We start from the raw sequence: 11,747 nt of genomic DNA, 5'->3' as shown, positions 1-11,747 counted from the left end.
TTTTTTGGTTGTTCGCCCTTTTTCGGGGTGCTTGTAATTGCCACCATCAGATAAGCGCGTGAGAGGGCAGCGGATTTCACCGAAAATAGCCCCCTTCCATGCTGCCATGACCACCACCACCGCCGCCGTCCGCCCCACTGATTTGGTTCGGTTCATCTGATCGTGATCGCGATTATTACTGTCTGCTTCTTTTTTTCATGCTTCTCCTCCTGTCTATTGCTGTTGCTTCCTCCTGCTGCTACCACCATCGGGGGGGACGGCTCTGAAACGGCACTGAAAATGGAAAAGAAGAGAAGCAACAAAAAAAAACAGGAATTAATATGTTGGTGCACAAATTGTTATGCGCGATCGCCATTAGAAGGGAGGAGGGATGGGGCCGCCACGGTTCATGTGATCGTGGAACACACCGCGATTAATGGCGATCGCGAGAAGAATTTGCTGGACGAATGGCAATCCGGTGGGAGATAAAAATCAGCCCCGAGAACGACCGCGGGATGGGGTCGGACATTAAACACGCTGCCTTTGAAGATGAGGAAGCGAACCATTTCCTACGATACACTGTTCATCGATCTCTATCCCTCTCTCCCTCACGTTTTGTTACAATGTGTGAGTTTCTCGAATGGGAAAAGACATTCGCAGCGCATAAGGAGCGCCATTTTCTGTACTTGAAAGCCGATGCGCGCCGCATAGAAAACCTAAATACGAACAAACAGGAACCCCACACACGCTCATCGCAAAATAAAACATACAAGTGTAGATCCGTCCCTCCGTTCTCCATCGCTGGGCCATTCCCCTTCAAACATAGGAACGTCGCATTTTTCTGCAGACACACATCATCCCGTCGCCGGTCGGTCGGAGGGGGTCTGTGTTGGTCGCGTAGGCAAAACAACAACTCCGAAATAGGTGGCGATGCGTCCATGCCGGGGGGGATGATATGTATAGCTGTTTTGAGACGGAGGACAGAGCAAAAGGGTAAGCAAGCAGTGGAAGATGGTTGACGCGAAGCGAACAAACAAACCGAAAGCGAGTAGTGCGCCGCAAGGCACTTGTGATCTACACCGACATTAGGGGCCTGTGACTCTAGTAACTGGTGGACTCTAGTTGACGGTAAAATTAAGATGCAAAACGCGCCCTAGAAAGAGAGAGCGCACCCACGAGAGAGCAAACAAAACAAGCGATTGTGCATGACCTACAAACAGATAAACCACTCCTATGATGGTAACAATTAACTAGCAAGGGAACTGTTATTTGCTTGCTTTTTAAACCCCCCCTCCCCCAACAACATTGGGGGGAAAAGTATGCTTTAAGTGCAACTGTCACCAACCACGCGCTGTAATTCGATTGCGCTGCGTTGCGTGCGTGCTTGCGTACTCGGCTGGCGCACACAAAACACAACCAGAAGAAAGAAAACATCACGCGCAAACACACACACACGCACACAACCCATCCAAGCAGCCCAAGCAAATACACCCCTTCTGTGTCGACGGTTCAACTCTTCCCTCGGTCACCCGCGTCTGGCTGGTGTGGTTTAGAGGAGTGTTTGGAAATGAGAGGAATACAAAAAAAACGGCGTCCATTAGCGCCAAATGACAGCAGATGGTCGTCGAGCTGTTTGGTGCGTGCGTCCAAAGGGAGGAATGGGGGGAGGGAGGAGGGAGGGGAGGGTATTAAATTTCCAATCCCGGGACTAATGGGGGAAGACACTCAGGAACAGAGCAGCACGATGACGAATCGGACCGTTTATTAGCGACACACATCGTGATTTGAGCGTCTGCCGGCTTCTCTCTGCCGGATGGGGTTGGGATTTTTGGGATTAAAATTAAAAAATTGCAACCGTTCGTGGAGGAGGTGTGTGGCCACATTAAATTAAATTCTCTACAAGACGAGAAGGGAAATTGGGTCGGTGTTCTATGCTGGATATCGGCGCATCAATAGCACATTTCCCTTGCAGCGTTTGCGAACTCCAACTGGAACGTGAAACATAAAAAAAAACGATGCTTTTAATTCAGCACACACACAACACACTCAATCCATCATCGAAAGGCGCTTCTCAGCACGTAGAGAGCCGAGCGAGCGCACAATGTGGCGGCCGTTTGTTCTGTATGCAGCGCCACGAAAATTGCATTTTCCCATTTCTTCCGCCCCAACGCACACACTGCAACAATCTCCCCATTTCCCCATTTTCCCCCCCATTCGTGAAGAAGAGTGCTGCAAAAAAAACAGGCAGTCGAGGGGGAGAATTCAATTCGCCCAGCTCCAACCCGGGGACGGCAGTGAATGGAAGTGATGTTTTTTTTTTGTTGCTCTCCCTGTGTTTTCTGTGAGTATGTGTCCTCTGTCAGAATTACCACCACCACCAGTAGGGCTTGGGATGGAAAACGCCGAGCAAGGAAAAAGAGAGATTATATTCAACCACCAGCAGCAGCAGCAGCAGCAAAGCGAGCTGTTCTGTGCGGTAAAAGGGTAGAAGGTGGACAAACATGATCATACACATTGACGACAACGAGGACGACGGCAAAGACCACGGTCGAGAGAGAGCGTGCCACACACCACATTACCTCCTCAGCCCCATCCGCAAGCCGTACGAAATCAACCCAAAAACCGCCACCCGGAATAGACCAACAAGAACGAATACGCGAGGCACACTACTAGCAAAGAGGCTCAAAGCGCGGCGGGGTGGTTTTTGCGTACCCAACAAAGCACAACCACACACAGACACACACACACATCAGCATAAACTCACCCCGAGGTTGCGCGCGATACAGCAAGAGAGCAGAGCACACACACGATGGGGGAAAGAAGGGAAGGGAACGACGACCAAAGCGAAAACTATTCCCCCTTTCCTTCTTGGTTCACCATATAAGCGTTCCCATCCCGGTGCCACTGCGGACAGAAACCACTCTCAGAGGCCACCGTTTTCCCCGTTTGTGAACACGTTCGCACCCCTGTGTGTCCCTCCTATCTCGGTCGCTACCCGCTTTCCACCCGTGGCGGTTTTCCTCTGTGGTGTGCGGTGTTGTGCGCACTATGAGCACCAAAAATGTTTGTGCTCACCCCGTACCCCGATGAAACAAAACCAAAAAAAAACAAGATCTATTCGATAAAACACAGTCACACGCACACTCATTAACTGAAGGGACGAATGAATTTGTAGAGCGACAAAAAAAAACACCCCACAGGAGGTGTCTTTCCATCATTTCTACATTATATATTGTTCATCGCCCTAATTTTTAATACACAAAACCACAGCACATCCCATAGTGAGAGCGAATGTGTGTGTGTAGAGTCGGCATAGGGAAAGATAGTATCGAAGTGGGCCTTGTTTTTTCGTTGTTTCTGTTGTTGGTGGTACTCCCGCTTCTCCACACACACACGCGCGTGTATGCCTGGGTGGATAAGAGCAAAGCCATCCGACCCGCCCCGAAGTGCGATTACGGCGAGCAAGAAGACAGGCGCGCACAGGGCGGCAACAATTCGGTTGGCCAATCTGGTGGACGGACGAAACAAGCAACAGCAGCAGCAGCAAACGGATGACGGCAACGGGCAAAATATATGGACGTGAATCATGGAATCGTCGCCTCCATCGCGCACCATCGCCTCCATCGCGCACCATCGCCGCCATCGCCTGCCATCGTCGTCGTGAGGATATATATCTGGCGTACTACGATCGATTTGCTGCTGCTGCTGCTGCTGTTGCCGTTGTAGCCACCATCGCATCACATCTCACCGTCCGCGCTCGGCGTTGGGTCGTTTCGTTCGTTCGTCATCAGCACGCACCCTCCTGCTCCTCTCGCCACTCGCAGCCTGCTTTTCTGCTCGTCTTACGTTCTGGCGCGCTCGGGACAGAAGTGCGCATTCACGTATTTCTCGCTCTCGTTCTCAGGCCGCCCCAAACAAGTTCAACACCGTCGTGTGCATGCGTGTGTGTGTGTGTGTGTTTGTGATCCAACGCGGTAGGGAAAGCCTCCCCTGTCTTCAACTCCAGCAGCGTGAGGAACTAAAACCCAACCCCCCCACCCGTGGGAGCGAGGGGAGAACGAAGGTGACGGTGGCAAGCAAGCGGCGGCAATACACAGGTCGACAGACACACAAAGGCGTTTCGACGACCATCGCCATCGCCGTCATCATCATCATCGAGCGCTCCACCGGAATCGAGCGAACAAGCAAAACGGTTTCGTGCTGGCGAGGGAGTTGCAAAGCAACCCAGGCCGCAGTTATCTCACACCTCTAGCGCGCATCAACCACCCCTGTGTCCACCCTCTTCTCCACGTCCACGAGAAGCTTTAATTACTGTAGAAACTGCGCCGAGCAAGAATAAAACGATTACACTGCATTCGGAATACAGACATCCCACTGGTACGGGAGAACTCTGGATGGACATTTAGCAAGTCGTCTGGAACTGTCAAAGGATGATGCAGCGAGAGCGCGCTGTTGATTGGAGTTGTGCGTTACCATTCATAATGCGTTCGGTTTAATAATGATGCCCCGTCGCTGGTCGTCGCAGACGGCTGACTTGGCCGGTTGGCGCTTGGCCAACGAATCAATTCAATTTCAATTCTCAACATTGGAGAACACAACTGGATGCCAGAGATCCGACTGTAAATGAAGGCTTCCACTGGATTCTTCCAGCTCCAAATCTCCTGATGCCTGCGCCCTAAACTCTGGACCCGCATAAATGCATTCCACCATTAGACAGCGCGCCAAGGGGACATCTCCGAGATGCGAGAGCTGTCGCAACAACCAACAGCAACCAACAACAACAACAAAACCCGCATCCAGCCTAAAACTAAATCCCTCTATCTAAAGCTGAGCGCACTCCAAAAACAAAACCCAGGCTTCTCCTCCCCAAAAAAATGGAAAGAAAAAGCGAATTCCCCATTGCCAAACTCCAACTCGCAGCCCCCGGGCAGAAAAGCGATCGTCACGAGAGAAAGAGAGTGCCTGGGCTGTGAACTTTACTGCTGCATTCGTCCGGGGACGACACAAAAAGTGCTCTGTGCAGTTTCAGTTTTGTTGGGCAAATGGGAGGTACCGCGGAGGCGGCAGCAACATAACAAAAACTCAAACACCGAACACAAATTGGACGCTGCTGCAAATCCTCCATCTTGGACGATGGATGCCAGGCCGGGGACATCGGTGCTGATGCTGGTGCTGCAGCACAGCGCCCAACTGAAGGTCCCTTCTATCCTCTTCCTCAGCACCTCAGTTCCAGAAGGACGACGACTGCACTCTGTGCCACAGTATGTGTTGTGCTTTTCACGTAAAACAGCAGCGGCAGCGCATCTGAAGCGCACACAGAGCGCAAAACTGTTGTTGGGGGCAAAAGAAAGCACAACGGATGGGGGGGGGGGGGGCGCATCGGCATCGGTATTCGGGGGAGGGTTTCTTTTTTGGAGCATAGCCCGGGAAACAAATTCAAGCAAACCCCCTCCTGTCCGGTCCATCCCAGTACAGCTCCCTGTTTCGGTGTGGAGATGCTCAAAAAACACACACCAAAACGAAACGGATAACGATTCTGGGCTCTTGCTCCCTTTTGCTCTGCTGAGTAGCATCGTTTTGGGGTTTGTCTCTCCATTCCATCCTTGTTCCTCTGTGTGTTAATGTGTGTGTGTGTCTCGCTGAACAACGGCAATACATATATCTTGAGCCAGGCCGCGCTAAAGGTACAAAACAGCAGTCTCGCTCTCCCTGCCCGTTTCACAGGGACGAATGCAGGAAGAACAAAAAATATACACAAAATCAAGTGGAGTAATGAAGGGAGGGAAAATCAACCCCTATATGAGCGTGTCCGTACCCCCAAGCAACAGCACCCGTGTGTGTGTGTGTGTCTGTGTGTTCCGCGCAAACGAATCATCAATCAAAAAATGTTTGGTTTTTTATCCCATATTCCTTGCACCAAGCGAATGGCTCGAGAGGAGGACGACGTAGCACGAGCGATCCTTCCGAACTACCCCCGGACGACCCCAGAACAGAGAGGGGTGGGCTCGAAAATAAAACACACACAAATCGAGCAATCCCTTAAACCGAATAAAGGACAAACTCTCATGAGGGGAAGGGGATCAGTTCGGTAATCTAAAACGTGCCAGAGAACGCTCTGGCCGGACACACCCGAAGCTCGATGAGGCAGGGGAGCAGGGGAGAAAAAGGATGCTTTTCAAATTAATTTTAATCGTACCATGAGATAAAGCAATTGGCAGCCCTTGGGCTTCGATTGGATGAAGCAATATTATTCGCAATTTTACTAAGAAATCACGTCCGCGAAAGTGGAACGGAATTGTGACAGCGACCGCCGAGGGTTTGGTGTGAATGTTTCGCTATGCTATTTGCCGCACAAGACCCAACAAAGAGAAAAGACCTCTCCGTGGCGTGTACCTTTTAGGAAGGCACAACACAACCACTCAACACACACGGCGGCGCCTGAGCTACGGCAAAAAAAGGGCAGGAGATGAATAAATTGAACCCCGAACCCCCCACACATTCGCGCGGGTTCACCGTTTTTTCCGCACTGGTCTTAACCCCCCCTATCAGCCCACCCACCACTCCACGTCTTGTGTTGACACTTACCGCAAATTGTACCGATGGCGCGCACAAAAAAGTAATGCATCCGGAGGTTGACCCGTACCGTCGAGTGGCAGCAGCAGTGAGGAAGCGATGGCGATATTATCGAACGATGTTCGAACCTGAACACGGAGGAGCACGCTCGGTTGGCGAAAGAGAAACGCGCACACGGCTCGCGCGCGCACGCCCGTCCACCCTCAGTCCCGCCCGACCGGCCGACCGTCCATCCACCGCCGCCGCCAGATGAACATCAACCGAGCGATGGAAACAGAAATATTCTGCTTCTACACACTTCCACCGAGCAGCAAAACCGCCAGCACAGTTCACCTGTGCGCGCTCTTCCACCGCACGGTACGTGACCGGCCGCCACCGCCACCAGCCACTCGATTCCGATATTCGATTGGAGTTCGTCGACGGGTTCGATCGGTTGAAAGATGGGCAACACAGCCCCCACAGCAGCCCCCAAACACACACATACCGTTCGCTTCGGTGGCCGCTGCTGCTACCGGACTGAAGGGATGCCAAGGGGATATGCCAACGGGTCGGGCAGGTAGCAGCGCGCAAAGTCGAGCACAGAACGCGAGAGGAGAAGCCAGGCAGGAAGGCAGGCAGGCAGGCAAGCAAACACGTACAACGGCAGCAGGGGCATGAACGCGCAGCAGTAGGCATCGGACGAAACGATTTCCCCCTATTAAACCCTGGACGACCCGCGCAGGGCAGGCGGGGTGTGTGTGTGTGTGTGTGTGAACGCGGGAAAAGGCAAAGAAGGCCGCAGCATTCGGGTCGGATGGGTAACGCAGGGCAACAACACACGCCACCATCGATACCCGTGAGAGCGAGAGAGCGCACGCCAGAGACAGAGCGATAGAAAGAGCGAGAGCGAGTCAACCCTCCGCTGCCGCCACCTCTTCCCGCGTGCGTCTCGTCTCATCCTTCACCTTCTTCATCTTCGTCGCCGTCGTCGTCGTCGTCATCGTCGCAGCCGGAGAAGAAGGTGAAAAAATCCAAAATGTCAGATCTGTCGCTCACTGTGTATGCCTTTGGCTCTCTCTCGTCTACCGCCAGCGCTCACCCCATTTTCAACCCTCCACTTTCCCTCGCGCACCCCTCTCGTACTTGTGCCCCGCTCTGCTCGCGTGAAGCGTTAAACCCACATCGATGCTGCGCTCCTCCCCCCCGTGACCGACCGGACCCCACAAACCCACACCGCAGCCGCCGCCGCCGCCCTGGGCGGAACGATGGATGGATTTGTGTTCGTTCACATCGGCAAAGAGCACCATCATCCGCAGCAGCAGCAGCAGCGCACACGGGTCGTAATGAGAAGGAAGCCATCTTTTCATCGATGCCGTCCTCGTCGTCCTCAACCACCACAGCCCCGCTCACTTTCCCCCCTCAAACAAGCGGGGATAGGACGGAAAAGCGAAGAGTACACACACTCTCTGTGCTGCACAGCGAGCGCGCATCATCCATTTTCCCGACCACCAGGCGGAAAAGGAAGAAAAATGGTACCGCGTGCGTACACCACACCCAGACCCCAGCTCCCACAGCAGGCCGTTCCATCGCATGGCCTTGCTTGGGAAAGAATGACAACCCATTAGCACACAGCAGCCGCCGCCGCACAGTGCGCCTCTCCGATGTAGTTTATCTGGTTTTTGGGAAGTGTTTGCACAGGTACCGTTCAAGGGACAGAAGGAGCTATAATTGCACACAAGACTGCAATGGACACTAGCCGTCCGTGCGGTGGTTCAATAAAACGGTGGGACAGTTGCTGTTGCCATGGTGTTGTTGTTCATCCTAGGTTGTGGGAAATGGAACTGGTGTCAGATCTATGGAAAGGCGATCCAATTCCGAGATCATGATGGACATTGAAACTGGTCATCTGTTTTGAGAATATTCCAGGAAGTCTGCAGGAATTCGTGACATCTGATTGGAGATCTTCATTTGAGAGCTTAATTGGATACTTCTTCTGGGTTGCAACAAAACTATGTCTAACAATTCTAAACGATAACCTCCACAGAGCCTGGAGTCATGCCATACCTCCAATGTCCTAGATATTATAACAGAAATTGCAAGTCTTTGTGCTCTCTGATGTCGCATCACAATCAATGTCCATCCAACCTCAGTACCTCAGTTTCCAAGAACCTGGGAAACTACAAGTCATCAATAGTCCAATAAATCTTACAAGGTAGAGCGAGGGCACTAACAACATCTCCTCTGTGTCATTCAGAAGCGCATACACTGATTGAAAAATGCCTAATCCACACTTTCGAGCAATTAATTTCCAGCTCTGTTTGCGTTTGCGTCCCTTGCTCGCTTTCCGGGGTGTAAACTTTTCCATCCATCCAACCAGCATCGGAAAGGGCAAAACGAGGACCAAGTTTTGTGAATTTGAAATTACGGAATCGGGTTTTTTTTTATTCTTGGTTGGTTCCTCCTCTACCTCAGAGTACCACCGCGCACAAAACCCAGGCAAACCAAGCAAAGTGGGAAGTGGCAGCAGCAGCAGCAACAAGAGGGACGCTCACCATCAGGGACATCATGTTGCATCTTTATGCCTCTTTTTCTCCCTCTTCTTCATCCCGCACTCCCGGTGTGTTGCTGTGTCTGTGTGGATGTGTCTGCTTTCTCCCTTCCCTTCCGTGTGCTGCACACCTCACCACCAGCAGCAGCCAGAGAGGTTACATTGCATTGTCTTTCGGGGCACAAACTTTGCCTACCCCGGGGGGAACCCGAAGAACCCAGGGAACGAAACAGGCGCAATCTGAGTATAATATAAAAAAAATCAAACCAACCACCAACCATCTCCTCGTTGCCTTAGTTCCTTCTCTTCCGCTTCTGCAACCCGTGGCATGGCTTGGCGGCGTACGGACGGGTACGCGACGGCATGACACGAAATGAAAACCAATTTTGATTTGCCCCTTCGCGCACCAAACAAGAAATCATCGCCACCGCCGACACGGTAGGAGCTTGTTCCAGGGGGGGGGGGGGGGGGGGAGATTGGCGAAGTACGCCAATCTTCACTATCTGCACACACCAAGGCACACACACACGCACGTGTACACATCATTCAAACGCGTCTCCCACGGGAAGATGACGACCAACCAGCCACAGCGCACTCTTCGATGGGGCGAGGAGGTTTATGTGTCTTCGCGGATGGAGCCAGGAGGCAAGAAAAAAAGGCGAATCGCGACCGCGACCCCCACAGCAAAACAGTAGGAGGCCATGCAAAAACGGGAAGAAGGTACACACCGACACACAAACACACGGGCACACACACTTGAGCTCCAGTCCATTCCCAGCGCCACCGCACACTGTTAACGAAAACATTTTTGCATCTTCTTTCTCTCGCACGCTTTTAAATCCTCCTCCTTCTTCTCCTCCGCTTGGCCTGTGTGTTTCCCTGGCCGAAAATCACACACACCGGGCTTTTGATGGTGATTTTCGATGCGGTTTGTGCACACATTCACATGCACACACACATATGCTGGATCATCATCATCTTCATACCCAACGCAATAGAGAGAAAGAGAGAGAGAGCAGACAGGCGAACTTCTTCTGTCTTCGCTCCCCTTTCCTCTTTGCTTTGCCGCGTTGTTCTTTAACGAGAGACACCCAAGAAGTTCGCGTTTTCTTGCCCCCCTGTTTTTTTTTTAAATATATTTCGATTCCATCCCCGCAGTCCAGCCGTGTGCGTACGCCACCTACTCCTCCACCACCATCGAACCCCCTTTTCCACAACGCCAGCAGCACACCCCGCAAGCCCTTGTGCCGCACGGTATGTGTGTTGCGCCTCGGTGTAAACGTGTATGCGTGCCCTCTCCTCCCCGCTTGCCTCCTGTGTCTCATATGCCCATCGGTTTGCCAACGACCAACGAACACACAAAACACAACCCCCGTTGACACCAGAAGGGACCACGGAGGGATGGACGCACACACACACACACCCAAGAGCGAGACACAGAAAGAGAGAAAGAGCAGGCGCGTCGCCACCGTTCCACACCGAGCCAGAGGACCAGAAGAGGCACCGGAACGGTGATGGCAGGGAAAATAAAGAAGCAAAATATGTATCGAACACACAACGCGCGTACACAACCAACCCGTAATGGCGGCGGCTGCGGCGGTCGGTCGGTCGGTCCGTTCCCGGTGGCTGCTGCAACTCGCACACACGACGCTTACAAATCGCACACGCACGAAACACAATAAAACGCTGCATAAATTTACAGTCCCATTGCTCTATGTGTCCTGTGTGGTTGTGTGCAAGTTGGTCGAGGATAATTAAGGGAAAGAGAAAGAAACATTAAATACGGTACACCGTGCTGTACCTTTGCTTCCCATCACAGTTTACATTGACAAAAAGGTACGCACACACACACACGCACACTGCAATCGTGACACACGCGCGCACGCACGCACAAGACGTGATTAGCACCAAAACGGGTTCTGCCGCCGCTAGAGGTGACACGGGGGTCCACTGACTGATGAGCAATCAAATTCGCGATTACACACTGCGGCGGCGGCGGCGGCGGCCGACAAACAAGCGCTGCTTCTTGTTACACTTCTTCGCATCTAATCGCCCCATCGCCCGCACCCCGACCGCTACAAACACCGAACAACCCTGAACAGTACACCAGTGAATGTGTGCGTTTACACACACAAACAAATATAACGCTTCTTCTCACACACGCGCGTCTTTCACCACGCTGCTTTATTTTCACGGAATATAAACAAATTTGTGCACGCACGGCGACTGCGGCGGCTTTCACTAACCCTTTGCAATGAGAAACACACGCACGCACACATCCATTCACAATGGAACGCCGGCGGGATACAGTGAAGACACACAAAAAATGCTCACACTCTCACCGATAGAACATCCGCGACACGGGGCTCTGAGCTACGAAACGTTTTGCGTCCTCACGCGTTCAACACTCATCGCTCACTGACACAGCCGCGCGAGAGAAACACACGCCGCAGCACCGTAGACGGTCGTGTGCGCACACACCACTACGGGAAGGAAGAAATAAGGTAAAACCGTCGCACACACAAAATCGTCTTTTTTTTCGGCCGCCGCCACCACCACCGCGCCATCGATGCTCTCTTTCTATAACACTCTCTCTCTCATTCTAACACGCTCGCCCAAACGGGCGCAGTTGTGTGTGTTTTTTGCTGCTCTGTTTTTGTTTGCCGAC

The 11,747-nt window shown here is 52.4% G+C and overlaps 1 protein-coding gene across 18 annotated transcripts in view; it reads right to left on the bottom strand.

Moving 5' to 3' along the window:
• LOC1277930 (uncharacterized) overlaps positions 1 to 11,747 on the bottom strand; it is a 69,983-nt gene that overhangs the window by 29,071 nt on the left and 29,165 nt on the right. Inside the window, exon 2 of one of the 18 annotated variants that reach the window (XM_061662786.1) lies at positions 180 to 273. The exons of 13 other annotated variants lie outside the window; for them this stretch is intronic. The gene's annotated coding sequence lies outside the window, so the exon portion shown is untranslated. Of the gene's footprint in view, positions 1 to 179; positions 274 to 11,325; positions 11,495 to 11,747 lie in introns of those variants that run through there. 4 more of the 18 variants (XM_061662796.1, XM_061662783.1, XM_061662784.1 and 1 more) reach the window with 4 other exon arrangements.

Source organism: Anopheles gambiae, chromosome 3, assembly GCF_943734735.2.
Source record: "Anopheles gambiae chromosome 3, idAnoGambNW_F1_1, whole genome shotgun sequence".
NCBI classification, from domain to species: Eukaryota; Metazoa; Arthropoda; class Insecta; order Diptera; family Culicidae; genus Anopheles; species Anopheles gambiae.
Note: the sequence above shows the minus strand (reverse complement) of the source record. Positions and strands in the feature narration are given on the sequence as shown.